The sequence below is a fragment of the Anticarsia gemmatalis genome, chromosome 10 (genome assembly GCF_050436995.1).
Source record: "Anticarsia gemmatalis isolate Benzon Research Colony breed Stoneville strain chromosome 10, ilAntGemm2 primary, whole genome shotgun sequence".
Taxonomy (NCBI): Eukaryota; Metazoa; Arthropoda; class Insecta; order Lepidoptera; family Erebidae; genus Anticarsia; species Anticarsia gemmatalis.
The window spans coordinates 12252910-12269835 of NC_134754.1; positions in this window are offsets into that span (position 1 = coordinate 12252910).

Consider the following 16926-nt stretch of genomic DNA (forward strand, 5'->3'; position numbering starts at 1 on the left):
TTTTAAAAATAAAATAATACATTTTGATGCAGGCAAAGTAAAGAGGCACCCTATCCTTTCAAATTCCTCTTTCAGGGGCAAGATCCGACCAGTCCTTTTCAAATGCGTCTAGGTCATCCTGCCATCTCCATTTAAGCCTCCCGCGTCTGCTATGACCATCTTCTGGCATCCAGTTGGTAGATATGCGGGTCCACCTTTCCGAATGCATATGGATAATGTGGCCGGCTCAGTTCCATTTCAGCCAAGCGGTCTTCTCCCTTACATCGGCTATGCGAGTTTGGGAGCGCAGTATAGAATTTCGGACGTGATCTGTTCTTTTGATGCATAATATACTATGCTCCATCGCTCTCTGGCTCTTTCTGGTTTTCCGTAAGGGACCATGTTTGGGCAGCGTAGGTAAGGACGGGTAGTAGGTATAAACATGTCGACGAGCTTTCACTTCAGTGATAGTGGAAGGTTACCCTTCATTAGCTCTTTCCTGGACCAGGATCTCTTTCAGGCACTTGTGACGCGTTTGTCCAACTCTTTGTCCCGTCGGTTGTTAAAAGAGGTTATCTGGCCCTAGCAAGTGTACTCGTCGACATAGTCTATGACGTGCCCGTCTACCTCGACCCTACGTTTTGTGTTGTTGGTCATAACCTGGGTTTTTGTACGGTTCTTACTCAGTCCAATCTGAAGGTTTGCCGTGCTCAGATCTTTGAGCATTGATTCGAGTTCCGATGCCGAAAAATTGAAGAGGACTATGTCATCTACAAAACAATGGTTTGTTAACTGTTTACCACTTACAACTATGCTTTTGATTGCCATAACACCGCCAGGCTCCTGAAAATTTCTCTGAGGGTGCTGGTAAATAATTTGGGAGATAGCGGGTCTCCCTGTTTCACGCTTGGAATGATATTGTTGTCTATTGCTTTGATGAGTTTGATGTATGAAGGTTCGATTCTACATAGTATCTTTAAGTAGGACTTGGATGGAGTGATGATTCTATGGCGGAATGAGTAATGCTGTCAAAAGCTTTGGAATAATCCACGAATGCTAAATATAAAGGCTTATAAAAGTCAAAAACTTTTTCTATTATCTTATTTCTTTAATACTCCTGCTGCACTCAGTCTACTTGTCACGTTACCCATTGATTGATGATGATGATTGATGTTTAATTTTACTAAATAATGAAAGTTACGCACAAAGTTGATCTCAATAATTTTACTTACTTAATAAAAAGTTCAGATTTTTTAATTTAGATTGTTTAATACAATGTTTTCCTGGTCTATTCAGTTATGGTTTTACTTAGTAATTATTATTAAACTTTTTGATACGGTTTTTTTACCAAAAAAGTACAATTAACCATTTTTATTTGTAAAACTGTGTAATTTTTGACATATTTCTCATAATATTGGTTCAAATTTTGAATGCAAAAGGGACTTATATGCTTTTTTCTCTTAATAGGTAACAGCTATTACAAAGTTTATTTTGTAGAAAGATAGAGCTAAAAAATACGCATCCAATGATATATTAACATCTTATGTTTAATAAATAAATATATGAAATATTATAAAAAAACAGTTTCAAAAATTTGTTTTGGCTCTCCTGTAAAATTTATAGATTTCGATTTGTGGCCCTTTTGTATTCAAGGAGCGATATAAATGATAACTGTAGCACAAAACAGAGACAAATCAGATCCTACTTAGAATGTAAAGAGAAAGTGCAATACTTTCTAGATATCATCTGATTAACAAAAAAGATCACTTAACAAATGTATCACTGCAATGAAGCGTATGGTCGTATGTTTTAGGGTTCCGTACTGAAAAGATGCTAACTCTACTACTAAAATTCGGCTGAATGTACGTCTGTCACAGCTTTCTGGTTTAAATCCTAACCGATACATATAAGAAAAAGTCGCCGCGGATGTCAATCAGTTTTTTTGCGATAAACTCAAAATCTACTGAACGAATTTTCATAACATTTTAACAATTATAGTAGCTATTCCCGAGAAAGTTTCAAGTATATAATTTATTACGCATTTTTGTTATATGCATAGTAGCTTATTAACGTTTCTTACCTCTTAAAGTACCTTCTGAATTAGCAGTAAATAGTTAAAAAGAATTATGACAATCTTTCATATTTATTTTCGGTTTAAATTAACTTTGAAGAAATAAAAATAGAAAGAAAATTGCTGAAGTAACCCTAAAGTAATATATTTGATAAAATTTTGTTGAATTGTCGTAAGTACGGAACCACTCATATGCGAATCCGTCTCGCACTGACTTAGTATTTTTTGTTGAAAGCTCACGAGTTTGAAATCATTGTTAGATCAATCATCTTGTTTCTAGACTTGATTACCGATGAATTTTGCTCTCAAGCCGGGGAGCGTTTTATTGCGAGAGAATTGAGGTTATAGTGTGGACTAAAATGATAGATACATCCCAACTAGCACACAAGCGCTATAACAAGCTGCACAATGGCCGGTTAAAGGATTTTTATAACGCCTTAGGCTCCTTAGTAAGAAGTATAGTGGTTCTATAAGCGGCTACAGATCTCTTGTAGCGTCAAATAGGCCCATACTGTCCAGCTTATAGCTCGACATTGGATCTACAGTGGTCGTAAATAGTAATTATAATAGTACGTAGTATAGTAGTAATACAGGAGCGCTAAAATAAGATGAAGGTGGTATAATCGCGCTACAAGAGCTTTTTCGCAGCTTCGTGGCGCTTACCAGCTGTTGTACAGAGGTGGTTAGCGCCACGAGCGTTCGAAAAAGCTCTTGCAGCGCGATTATACCACCTTTACCTTATTTTAGCGCTACTGTGTAACGGTTATAAATGCTAACGCTCTAAATTAGTAATATGGTCGGTTTATTATGGTGTAAACTAAATATATTTTTTTAAAATGAATCATCAGTGACAAATGAGGAGACATTTTATTTTTACGGATTGGATTATTAAAATAACAAGTAGTCTATCGCTTTTATTTCTTTGTGTACGTGATATGAAAGTGCGAGTTCCAGTTTGCTGTCAATATATATGTATATTATCGTCAATATTTTCATGCGCCCTCAAAATATTCAGATTTAAATGCAAAAATTATATAGATATGTGGATTTGGAAATTGTATTTTGAACATAAATAAGACTTTGAGGGTTACAGATAATTTAATTAGGGTTATAGGTAATAAAAAATGATTTTAATTATGTTAACGTTACCAGGCTATAGATTTATATGATCTTCAAAAGATCGTAATAACCTCAAAAAATATGTTTACCAAATGCTATAATGGCGTCTCGATCAAGCAGCTCTCAGAGTTGGTTACATCTGCTCTAGCGCCTTAAGCTGTACAAAGGCTCTAGTGATTGCTGTTGTAGACCTCAAGGTTCTGCAGTTGTGGCATAGGAGTGCTTCAATATAACTGTTTTGGTCGCACACCAGCATTTTACTCGTACTTTTAGGGGTCAGTCGTTGAATATTAAAATAGTTTTAGTATGCTTTAGTATAAAGGTATATTACTCGGTTATAGCGCTTTAGGTGCTTAACATAATTCTGTAATCCCCATGGCTGTAAAAATGTTTCGAATGATACCTTATACATCTATTTGCCGTACAGAAGCCATATAAATATCTGATATAACGCTCAAGGCGCTATTAAAGACCTACGCAACTCTTTTATAGATGAGTAATACACTAGCCCTAAAAAAATCTGTTATAGAACCTAAGGCATTACAAAAAGCTTATTTACGCTCTTGAGCGCTATAAGCGCAACGCATAACTCCGTTTAAACTCCTTTATCTCCTAAAGTCCCCTTATACAGTTAACGGTGTTATAGAAGATTCCATTAACTCAGTTATACTTCCCTAGGCTGTCTAGCGATGCAATTACATGCTCATATATCACTATAAGTCATTAGTTTCCTACTAAACGGCTACTGTCCCGCCTAGCTATTAAAGGGTTTTTTAAAAAGCTAGTATACAACTTATAGAAAATTGTACAGCATTTGAACGACTCTTATGCAACTATCAGGCTGTATAACGACTGTATAAGCAGCTTGTGTGCTAGTTGGGATTTGTACAACTAAGTTTAATACTTAAGATATGAATACACTGACTGACTCAAAACGCCTAAGAAGTTCCGTCTCTTCTATAGGCCATTTAACAGACGATTTTTGAGGAGTATATTCTCAGGTATTCAACTATCGCTATGATTAGTTTGACCAAAATCGGATCAGTAGTCATAGATGAACACATAGGTCACTCATGAGTAAATCTAATAACGCGGTTAAGTAAAAAAGCTAGCCCCTTTTTTAACGTTTTGTATAAAAACTGAAAAGATTTCAAACGAACATGACGAAATAACAATAAAAAGTTGATATCTTATCTTATATTATCCATACTAATATTATAAATGCGAAAGTAACTCTGTCTGTCTGTCTGTCTGTCTGTCTGCTACTCAATCACGTCTAAACTACTGAACTAATTTGCATGAAATTTGGTATGGAGATATTTGGATACCTGAGAAAGGACATAGGCTATTTTTTACCCCGGGAAAATGACGCGTTTCCCGAGAAAATTCAGAAAATTCAACAAAGTCGCGAAAAAATATTATAATGACATTGAATTAACAAAATTCCGTTGTCATGGCAACTGTTTTAATGGCGGATATGCCTTAGCGCGACTTTCTTTATACTAAGAGATATAAATAATTTTGAAAATATTTAAATAATAGGAGCAGAGTAACAGTAAAAATGGGAAAATTCTGACCCATTCTCTCTTATGTGACGCAAGCGAAGTTGCGCGGGTCAGCTAGTCTTCTATAAGATACAGGCACTCGATCGCCATTCCTCACTCTTTCCACATCAGAAACAATCAGTTTTCCACCAAGTATATATTTTTGTTCTAAAACATTGTTCTATATAAAAGTTAATAAGATTGTGTGAGTTATCTGGTCGCTTGTCAAGAGGGCACAACCACAAAGGAGTTGATAAGCAAATAACCATCATTTCTGATACAATATAACATCAATATTGAATTCGCTAAATCCAATCAATATACTGTTTTGGTGTGGGATAAGAGGAAGAGCGGAGCGGAAAAATAAAACTGTCATTTTTGCGTAAAAAGTTCGTATTAGGGTGTGTTGTTTTACATAACTATTATAGGCTTATTTAACGACACTAAATTATATCTTATCAAACAGAAGCAAGATTTCACACAGACAGAAGACAGACAAGACACAAGACAGAAGAAAATTTTAATGGAGTAAGTTAACTTGTTAATAGATATTTACAAAGAAACGATAAATTCGAACTCTGCGATACAATACACATTGAGCGCCGTGGATTTTACATCGCTGATGGGGGAAATTTGTCTAGAAAGCTGTAACTTGAGGTCAAACAATAAAAAAGTATGTTGATATTTAAATTACTAACTTAATCTAGCCAACTGACTATAATAGCCCAACTCGGTGCGCAGTTCAGTAGCCTCAAAAAAATTCTGCCGCCGTCGAAAACCCGCTCTCGCTCCCGCTCCCGCTGTCTCTCATCACTCACCCCCTACATTAGAGGGAGAGTACATCAAGTAAGTGTCGGGGGGTGGTCCCGCGGGACTCGCGCCCTCTACCCCTGTTATTGTTTCAATCTCTCGCAGCCCAAACCAAATGAAAAAGTTGTTACCGCCGCAAATACTCCAGAACCGTGTTATACTTAACTTTGACGTTTCATAAAAAAGTATTGGGATTGTGATAACATAGAAAGTTTGTGAGGATTGTGTTTTTACATATTTTTTACGGAAAAAATTTTGAAAAGGACTTTGTAGATTTGTCAATTTGATACACGTGCTAGAATCAAACAGTTTCAGCAATGTTTCGGTCGCCCGTTAGTTAGGTACTGCTCGTAGCCTCTACGCCTATTAGAGTTTAATATGCAGGCCACTTGGGGCCTAATTGAATATAATAGAGATTTGTTTAGGCATAGTCATTGACGCACTCACCGTTTGCAGTGGGTAAAATTAAAACAAGCTTTGGTGCGGTCATGTCTTATAAATATGGGAAGCACACTACGCGTCGTTACTCTTTCACATCGCTGTCCATCGGGAACGTTCCCAGAATACTGGTAGTAGTTTTTGCTAATTAACATAACCATAGTTAAGTCTTCTCAAAGACGTTTGAATTTTCAACCAAGGCTAGTTTTGAATCTAGTTTGATCACTAACCAAAAAATATAACAGGAAAATCTCAAAACAAATCACACGGTAGCAACGACTTAACTTTTTATATGTAACCAAGGTCACCCATAATGACTGTATTAGTACATTAGTAATAATGATAATATTCCTATATATTAGCTCTGGGTATAATTGAGGTATTATTACCTATATAAATGTGTCAAGGACTTGTAAATCGTGAGCTTTGTTATAAAATGTAAGGTTGCGGTTAAATGGGTACAATTGAACGCTAATCTCTTAGTAATGGATTTTGTTACGTCATTTTATTTTTGTACAGAATAAAGAATTTAAATGTATTGTGCTGTTATGCTTTGAGATGAAGACTTTATATGTTCCAGTCAAAATTCTCTCTTAATCTAAACTTCAATGTACTTAACGTTTTTAAACTCTCGCGACTTGTACACATAATATTAATATTCTAAGTAGGTATTAGCTGTTAATAAATGTATAAACCTGAGTAATGTCGGTTGAAATAAAATTAGTATCTAGTATGATTTACCCCAACACGACGAAGTATTTGAATATGACGAAGTGATATGTAATATTGTATTTATTTGAAATCCATCAAAAGGGTTGTTATTAAATCAATGACGGCTTTCAGCATTCAGATATGTTAATAAAGATCTGTTTATTTAAGACTAAGTTTAAAATCTAACCTTCCCACTTAATCCTAACCACAAACTATTGAAATCTAAACCTACCTACTACAAACCGGAAATGATTCCATTTTACCGGCACTTTTATTGCCAACATGTTGGCGAACATATCCGGCGTGTCGGCTCGTTTCCGTGCAACCGGAAGCGGAGTGCTGGCGGCGGAAATCCATGAGATTGGACAAAAATTGCGAACGCGCCGCCTCATGAAGTTATCGAATAACACTCTGTGATTGGTTCCAGAACACTCTGTTAACGATATTCCGTGATTTGTTATTGCTATAAGATATATTCAAGATTTTGTCAGCGATTTTGCTCTGAACATGTTTCTTGGGACTTTTCTGAGGGAATTAGAAATGACAAGTCGTATGAGTAGTTTATTGCATGTCTTTCACGCAAAAAGTTGAATTTAAAACAGAAGAAAACTTCGGCAAGTTTTGATTTATCGGAAAACTACGTGTCTGTGAATTGCGCTAACCGTTATTTTAGTAATGCAAAGTGTAATCCAAAATCGGACTTATGTTTCAACATGGATGCTTAGCAGTAAAAAAATACGACTTTAAAATATTTGTTGGTATATTTTATTTAATAGGGTGTTATTGGCGGAATTAGGCATAATGCAGGATGCATTAAAACACCGTGAACCGATTATACTTTGCAAGTTTTTTATGCGACGAAAAAGAGGAAATTTAAAAATGGTTATCGTTGCAGACTTTATATTGCAGTAAAATATTCCATAAAAATGTTATTAAACTATATAAAAACATATCAATTGTCTACCACCTTTCTATTTATCACACTACAATGTAAAACAAAGCTTTCGTTTTAACTGATGACTGTTAAAAAAATCGGCAAAGCGCGAGTGGGGCTCGTGCACCAAAGGTTCCATTATTTATAAAAACTAAAATAAAGTCACGTTTGTTGTATGAGAGCGAGATTTATAAATCAAAATCAAATCATTTATTCATTTAGGTCAAATATTGACACTTATGATAGTCGTTACAATTACTGAATCTACCACTAGCTCAGTGAAAATTTAAACTGTTACGGTTTATGAGATACTTTGATGACAGACAGACAGATAGCGAAGTCTCAGTAATAGAGTCCGTTCATCAGTTACCAAGGTTTTAATCCTCTGGGTACGTATCCCTAACAAAAAGCAACATTAAAAAAACACTCCTAATACAAAACAATGGGCCAATATTTTAACCCAAAAAAGTAAAATATTTTATACAAAGTGTACCAGCTTTCCCCATTAGAAAGACCATTATATCATAGTAAAAACAAATACGAACTTATGAGAACCACTTGTAATAATGGCGTGGTTTTTGTCAACCCCATAATGATGGTTTATGAGCAAATTATACAATGAAAAGGTCACAAATAGGGCTTGAATACAAATACGGCCTGTTCTGTTTATTCTAGGGTTTATTGCGCTGATAGTTTGCGGCAAACTAAACAAGATAAATAGAAAAAACTCATAGATGAATTTATGACTGTCTCGTTGCTGGGCAAGGGTCTCCCGGAATGAGGGAGAGGTCAGGCCTTTAGTCCATACTTGCTATTATTCTATGTCTTGATATGCTTTCTTATCAAAATGACTAAACAGCTTAGTTATTATTCGGTCGGTTGATAGATTGTCTACTAGGTGATACTTCAAACTATTATGTTACTACTACTTCTAGCTACTATACTTTCTTAAGAAACCTAGACTAGGAGTATTAATTTATAATTGCTCCAAACAAACTAGGTAAAATCATTTATAGCATATAGTTTAGTTATTTTAATAAAATTAAATTCAATTCCTAACCGCCTCCAATCTGCCGCAAACAGTAAGCCTAATACAAACTCATCTTAAAACATTTTTCTTTTTGAATCGATCGAAAACGTGTTACAATATTGAGTGTTCGATAATTTCAAGTATTATCATAAATGTCAGTAGAGTTTGCCGCAAATTATAGCGCAGTTTATAATACGCTAATGATTGGGCTATAAATTTAATGTTGGTTTGAGTTGCACAGGTGTTGAGGTGAACTCAAAAATGAGATTGCTATAAGCTCCTAGCCTTATGAGCTATAAGTTAAGGGCACTAAGAATGTAAGATATTGATGGCCAGTTAGTTAGACCTGGATTTAAAGAAAAAAATGGTTCTTTTTGCTAATAGTAGAACATATTTTTAACAGAGTGCACTGTGTTCTATCCTGTTACATACTCTTTTTTTGTTTTGGGTAACTAGTAGCTATTTCGAAACTCCTGAACTTACGAAATTAATCAGATTTTGGAGACACTTATAAACATACACAGAGAATAACTAATCCCAAAACAACTTTTGGAACCACACAAATATTTTGCTTGGTTGGGAAAAAAACATTATTATAATCTTATAAATATTTTGCTCTGTTGGGAATTGAACCCACACTTCCACTACTGCGCTATGGACATCAAGGTATTAAGGTGCGGCTCAATTACCAGTATAATTGGGTAATTAATAAAAACTCTTTATAAGAACATTACTTATTTATGTAATATTATATCCATTGAACTTAACGATACTTAAATTATAAGTATGTTATAACACACACTCCCTTTTAATTAAGTTAAAATATTATTATGTACTTGTAAATTCTTATTTACCCTGACATAAAATCATCAATAAAAATAAAACTCTTCCGTTACTAGAAGACTGGATGATGGACAAAAGTTGAAACTTGGTACGAAGATCAAAATTTGATCAGGGTGGGTGTATCAGTATCGGGTGCCATAGGCACAATTTTTCAAAATGTAGGTACTATATTTTATTTCAAACTCTTGCTACTACAAAATGTCGACTGTAGAGAATCTCACTACTGATATATATTTCGAAGCGCTAAACAGGCCTTTAATAATATAGCCTACACATTATGACAGTCTGTCTTACTACGCAATGTGTCAAAACAATTGTCAATAACAAGTCATTAGCAACACATTTCATCAACAATCTATTTCCATCACTGAAACAAAAGGAGCGATTCTTTAAAGCCGCCACTCGGCCGTCATGTTTTTGCGAGCCGATCAATAAAGCCCTATAATTGCATTAACAAAAGACAGGCCATCAATTGACTGAGTTATTGGCCCAATAAAGTTTAACCAGACGATATATCAGAGCTGTTTTTGTGTTTCGTCAAGAAAAAGGTTTTAAGCTGGCCACTGACCTGGTGCAATAGCATTTGGTATACATGAAAACTTCAGTTAGATTACTTCAAATACATGATCCAGTTTCGTATGTCATGATTTCTGTTTTAGAATTTATTACTGCTCTCGAAACATAAAAAATAGAAATTAAGTGCCTATTGGGGTAATCATCAGACTAGCCATTCTTCCAACTATGTTGGAATCGGCTGCCAGTTTTACCAGATGCAGCTTCATACCAGTATTTTACATAGAACGACTGAATTAGTAATTCTGATCTTACTCTATCTTTTAAAACAGAGCTGCTTTTTCAAGAAAGTTTCCTATTATATTGCAAATATCAAGCCGATGAACCAATGAAATTGAAAATTCAGTTACCCTTAAATATAGGCTTACCTACTGTAAGCCTATCAGTCAAACCACTGAACATTATGCTAAAATTATTATTTCAACACAAAATACTTAACCTTTTTTCAGCAGTCTTTAAATCACTGTTCAAATGGATTACTATAGTTTTCCCAACATTCGTGTTCTTCACGAATGTTACAACAGAACCTCAAAGTTAGTCTCCACCTTTAACAGCCGCCATATAAAGAAAGTAGTATGTGCCAAAGTACATTGTCTCAGACTATCAATGGCCCACGTGTTCAGCATAATAATATGAAATAGTAGCAATATTGTGAGATGCATGATATACTGTGTGGACGATACTCGCGATGTTGATGGCGGCCTCCCGACAGTTTCATATTGAAAGAATATAATTTATCTATAAGTAGGTACCTGAGGGTTCAGATATTTATTTATGCGTGTAGTCCTTTTTCAACTCTATTTAGTTTTAGTAAATCTATACTTATAATAAATCTGTAGAGAGGTCAATTCTGTACATTGAATATATTAAAAAAAAAACAATGGGGCATGTTTAGTAACGGATACTGATACCGAATCTGCAATTTATAATTTTCTTTTCTGACTGACCTCCGTCTGTATGTTACGCTGTCACGTAAAAACTACCGGATAGAATGCACTGAAATTTGCAATCTCTAATGCCATAGAATCGTGTTTTTGAAGAGTTCTATGTTCAACGGTAAATATTTTAATTAACGTTGAACATAGAACGCTTTTGCGAGCTGATTAAGTTAATGTTTCTTATTGATATTGACTGCCCAAAAATGACAATATATCTCAACAACTTTCCGCACTTTGAATTTTCATGCAAACATGCAAACAATTCAGAACATTTCCTTCTAGACATCTCCTCTCAATAGATAGATTGTGCTGAAGTTTATTTTTCTTGTTTTATGCCGTTATATACTTACATTGCTGAGATACCGATACATATTAATAATCTACTGTTTGATTGTTGGCAATAATCAGAACAGTCTTAACATGTCATAATATAATTCACACATAACATAGCTTCTATATTACGAACACATTTCACATAGTTTCAATTATAATTTCAATCAATATTAGCGAACTATTCAGTGTGCTATCAGCTGCGAACATCCGTTGTGTAATGAGAATAGATAATTAATACATTATGTCGCGTCGAGACTCGCAATATCCTGACACTACCATCCCAATGCCGTCGGCACTAGGGCACTGGTACCAAATAAAACACATATACAAATATTCACCTTAAATCAAAGACATAAACTTCAATTTCCTATGGCATGTTCTCCAATTTGTACCTTGAAGTATCCCGGTTTAAGAGACATACGATTTTGAACTTTGTGATTCATACAATGAGGTACAAATTCGGTTGTCTTCTTTATCAATTAACTTGTATCGAAAATCGGTAGGTAGGATGATTAGTAACTTTTGAAATTAATAAGACAGTATATTTTTTATTTGATTTTGATATGTAATGTTTGAAAAACAGTAATTTAAATATAAATCAACGATGTGATATGAGAATCAATGCTTGTCATGATGGAAATATTTTGAAGTCAAACGTATTCTAATGCTGTTTGACCTTAGCTGTCATTGCAGGAATAAAAGTCTTTGTACATGCACATTTAGACTTTTATAAATCATTCCAGCCTCCACAAAATGTTGAATTTACATATCACAAGATCGAGGCACAAAAAATAGGAGCTCTATTGCTAGAACATAACATTAGAAGTAACTGAGTAACTAGACCATCAACCTTATCTTAGTACAAACTGTGTGAAGTTTTTAGAAATCAGAAATAAACGCATTTTTACTCATTTCATCGTAAATTTATCGGCCAATAATATGAGCCGATACATAAAAAAATAGCAGTGATAGCCGAGTGGTTTAAGTTGGCACCTCCCACGCAAGTGGTCGCAGGTTCGAATCCGAGGCAACACCCCAATGACTTTTCGAAGTTATGTGTGTATTAGAAATAATTATCACTTGCTCTAACGGTGAAGGAAAACATCGTGAGGAAACCTTGCATGCCTAAAAAATTTGTTTAATACATTTATTGAGGGCTTGCAAAGTCCCCAACCCGCACTTGGCCAGCGTGGTGGACTCAAGGCCTAAGCCCTCCCCTCGTTTGGAGGAGACCCTTTCCCTGCAGTGGGACAGATATGGGTTATTAAAAAAAAACATAAAAAAATATGTTTCATATTACGCTAACTATAAAAAATTGCAATTAATAATCCTTAGAATTAATCAGTCGATCTTACCCCCAAAAGCAGTTTAAACAGAACTCCACAACACAGACCCTATTCACTAAACTCAATAAAATAGCCAAAGATGTGTTGTAAAGTGTGTACGTATCTTCACGACAGCTCGCAGACGGAGGGTGGGCAGCAATCAAGTTTATTGAGTTTGTGCCAGCCCTTGAAATCACTTTGCTATAACTCGATGGGACGGGCGCGTCCCTGTGCGTTTTGTCAAATATAAATTGTATTTTTAAGGTCAGTTATAGTGATTTAAAATTTTGATGGGGTTTTTTGTGACGTCATAGTTTCTAAAATATAGGATTTGTTACTACCTGATTCTATTTTGTTTATTAAAGAGTTCATATTTACTATTAATTTATAGTATGTATGCTTAATTCTTATTCTGTCATCCTTAGAAGGTACTTAAATCTTTGTAAAGTACCTAATCATTGTTACCTTTCAACACATACGTACGTGAGTTTTCAGCCAGGAAGGTGACGAAAAGCAGTAACACTTTTCTTCTGTAGCTTTCAATAGCCGATTAAAGATAAGACACAGTTGCTTTCTTCTATCCTAACATCCGCATTGGATCGTTTAGAAACGACTGCTTAAACAATAAAGTTGCAAATTACTATATAAACACTGCTTTAAATTAGTAAATACTTACACACATTTTTTTTTCCGTATGGACTTGGCTAGACCACAAGAGAAAAGATCGTAAGATATAAGACAACTACCCTTATTCTTCATTAAACAATACCCAAGACACTAGGACACTTCTCACTCGTACCTCGTTTCCGTTCAATAAGAACGTCACCGCAGGTCCTCGGGGAGCACTCATCACGGCGCTAAACGTCGCCGCGACAGCAGTACTGTCCTGTGCCCTCACACAAATAGCGGTTAATTGAAAACCGACCCTTATGGGGGAGTAAGGGAAAATCGAGCAGCGGGAATATAATGTATATTAAAATATAAGGTCAGTCTCACTGAAAATAAGGCTTTTGTATTATAATGAACAATTTTTAAATCTAAAATGCTATTTTTAATTATAACCTCTTGGCGTAGGTATTTGTGGTGCAGGACGACAGCCTCCCATGAACATGCTAGCTTCTGCCATTCTTTCAGGTACGAGATTCATAAAACTTTTTATCTGTGTTAAATCTGATGAACAAGATAATCGACACACCACTTGATACAGCGCTACTTCGACTTTGATTTCAGCTCCACACAAATATTTGTATGATATATTCTAGATATCAATGTTTTTAAGTCTTCAGCGATTAGGAAGGATATAGGATTGTTCTAAAAGATATACGCAGTAATGTCATTTCGTAGAGCGTAACTTACCTTTTTCCTGGCCGTTCCCTCACAAATCTCAATATTAATTATCAAAATACTTACCCCCGCTTCAACTCCTTCCTTACTCCACCCCTGCATTCAGGGGTGCTCAACCCAACCGAAGTGTTGTTTATAACAACAGCATTACAACCTTAGCCTTTTACACCATAGACTAAATAGCCCTCTACGCCATGTTGTTTTACCATAGACTTATGACTGCGGAATAACATTTGACAATTTATAAAGGGGCGCATTGTTTGTGGTGGGGGATCTTTGAGGTATTAAAAGCTTTGTTTATGCGTTGTAAGTGCTTTAATATTGTAGAAATATTTTGTTAGGGAATTGAGTCTGTTGCTAAGACATGAACGATAATGTTCGTAGCACAGTAATTGAGGTGGTCATTTTTGTGCATTCGGGGACATAAGTTGGCTTCTCATAAACAATGGCGGTTTTGTGCTACCCAAAAATAGCTTCCGTCTAATGAACATTTTAGTTTTTAAACATAATATTAGGAAACGAAGGATGTTAGAGAGTATTAAACGTAAAAATCTGTTCAGTAGGTTTGAGCTGATTGAGTGAGAAACATCAAAAAATCGAAACTTTCGCGTTTATAATAAGTATTAGTAAAATAAGTAACATTAGATAGATATATAGTTATGGATATATGCTATGCGAATGTCTGAAAAATATGATTGATGCATTAATTCTCTTATTCCAGAAAGCTACTATAGGTACAGTAATGATTCCAAGTCAATGAAAAGCCTGCTACATAAAGTTTAACCTTTCATGACGACATTACCTTAACGACAGCCGCTGACATTGACGGACGAGCAAACGAATCAACTTATTTATATCAACCCTTCAATGAAATAACTATTTAATGTATTCTAAGTCATCCATATTTAGTTACTAATGTTACAAATCTGATAGTTGTTTTGTCTGTCTATCTGTATCTGTTACCGTCGTTTTAAAACTCTGTCTATTTGTAAAATATGGATCAATGGAAATGATGGATCACGATCAATGACCAATAAAAAAGTGAGCAATCACATTTTCTACTAGTTAATTTGTTTGGCTGAAATACTTGTACCTGTTTTGTGAAAATACATGACACATTTTAAATAGCAAACTATGCACGGAACGCCGCATTAATACCTATATCGATCCTGACATTATTTTTGGATAACTATACGGCATTAGTCATCAGGAACGAGCTACAATAGTATTACAAATAGTTATCAATCATAAGTATCATGAAACTACCGCTTGTTGTACAAAAATATACACGAATACACTCTTACAAAGTAAAGTTACTTACAAAACTCTTACAAAACCCATAACACGATACTTTCTCATTCATCGCGATTCCCGTCACGTTTCGTACAAATTCGCGTGACAGACAGACAGAACTACATATTAATCATAAACACGCCCCCGGCGTTAATTACAAACAGATCGCTCCCGACCATAGACAACATTTCATTTTTTACAAACTTTTTTATTTGAAACTCTGCTGATTGCTACCACTCAATAAAGTTTTTTTTTATTTTATTACTTTTTTTGTTGAATTGTTTTTATTATTTTTTGTTGCAATAAAGAGGTTTGATGGGTAAGATTGTGTTGTGGTTGGGAGGGTGAGCAGGGGGCTAATGGAGTGTGAGGGTTTCGGTTTACAACGGCTAATCCGCTTCCAACACGGAATTAGGTGATAGCCTGGAGGTTCTAGGCTTAAAACCCTTATTGAATTTTGTTATTAAGTAACACAGATGGGAGTCAAATTTATCACATCTGTCTTTTAACAATTGAATTATTTATTATATCATAGTGACGGTGATTATTGATATACTATTATATTACTTATAATTGTAGGATGCAGATTACATATTTATGTATATCTATATAAATCGAATGTATAAGTTAAAGGAAGACTAGGTTTTAAACTGGCAGTTTTTAATATACTGTACGCCAATCGTACAATAGGAAAATAAGTTAAGATACAGACTTTTAAGTCCTCCTAGCATACATATATTACCTGCATGACAAATGACAGCACGTTGTTTTATTGCTAGATGTTATTATAAAACCGTTAGATCACAATATCACAAGTTACAGTATCAAATCGATTGAAACTCCAAATGATTTTATAAGTCCATAAGAATGTAAAACTCGAAACAAAACTGTTACTAAATACAAACCATTTAATCAAACCTTTCAAACCGTAATCCTAATGACGAGACAAAACAAAAATAACAACCAAACACGAAACAAAATAAAATTATCCCAAATCAACAGACACATCTCTAAAATGTTTTGTCACCAAATAAAAATAAAAACCTGGCTGAATAGAGTTATGTCTTAAGTCAGTCATGAAAAAAAAGTTGAGCTGTCATTTTGACACCGACGGCGCCGGGCGGGAATCCGATCCGAGACGTCAACTGTAGGCCTAACATTTAAATAAATATGAGTCAATTCATCTACTTATTTACGTTTCGTTTGAAACTTAATGTATTTTTGATACTAATTGATTTGGAAAAATGAAGAATGATTTATTGAAATATAAATACCTAGTGGAGGTTTAAAATGTTTTTATTTCGTAATGTTTTGTTTTTTGATTTATTTCTTTTTGTAATCCTATTTTTGTATGAAAATTATTGTTACAGATACTGTATTAAAGAAGCTTGCTCAGAGACCTGTAATATTAAAGATATCAAAAGGTCTCTACGATTTGGGAACCCGGAAAAGTGGAGTAGCAGTTTTTAAAATGTCACATAAAATCCATGCTGATTTTCACACACGTGATGAATTAACAAACGAAATGCTGAAATCCATGTACCATTCATGTAAATTACATGACACTAACAAATAACTACTGAAACGAACATCAGCCGTCAGTTTCATTAGCCAGTGATATGTCCGTTCATTTGTTTGAGT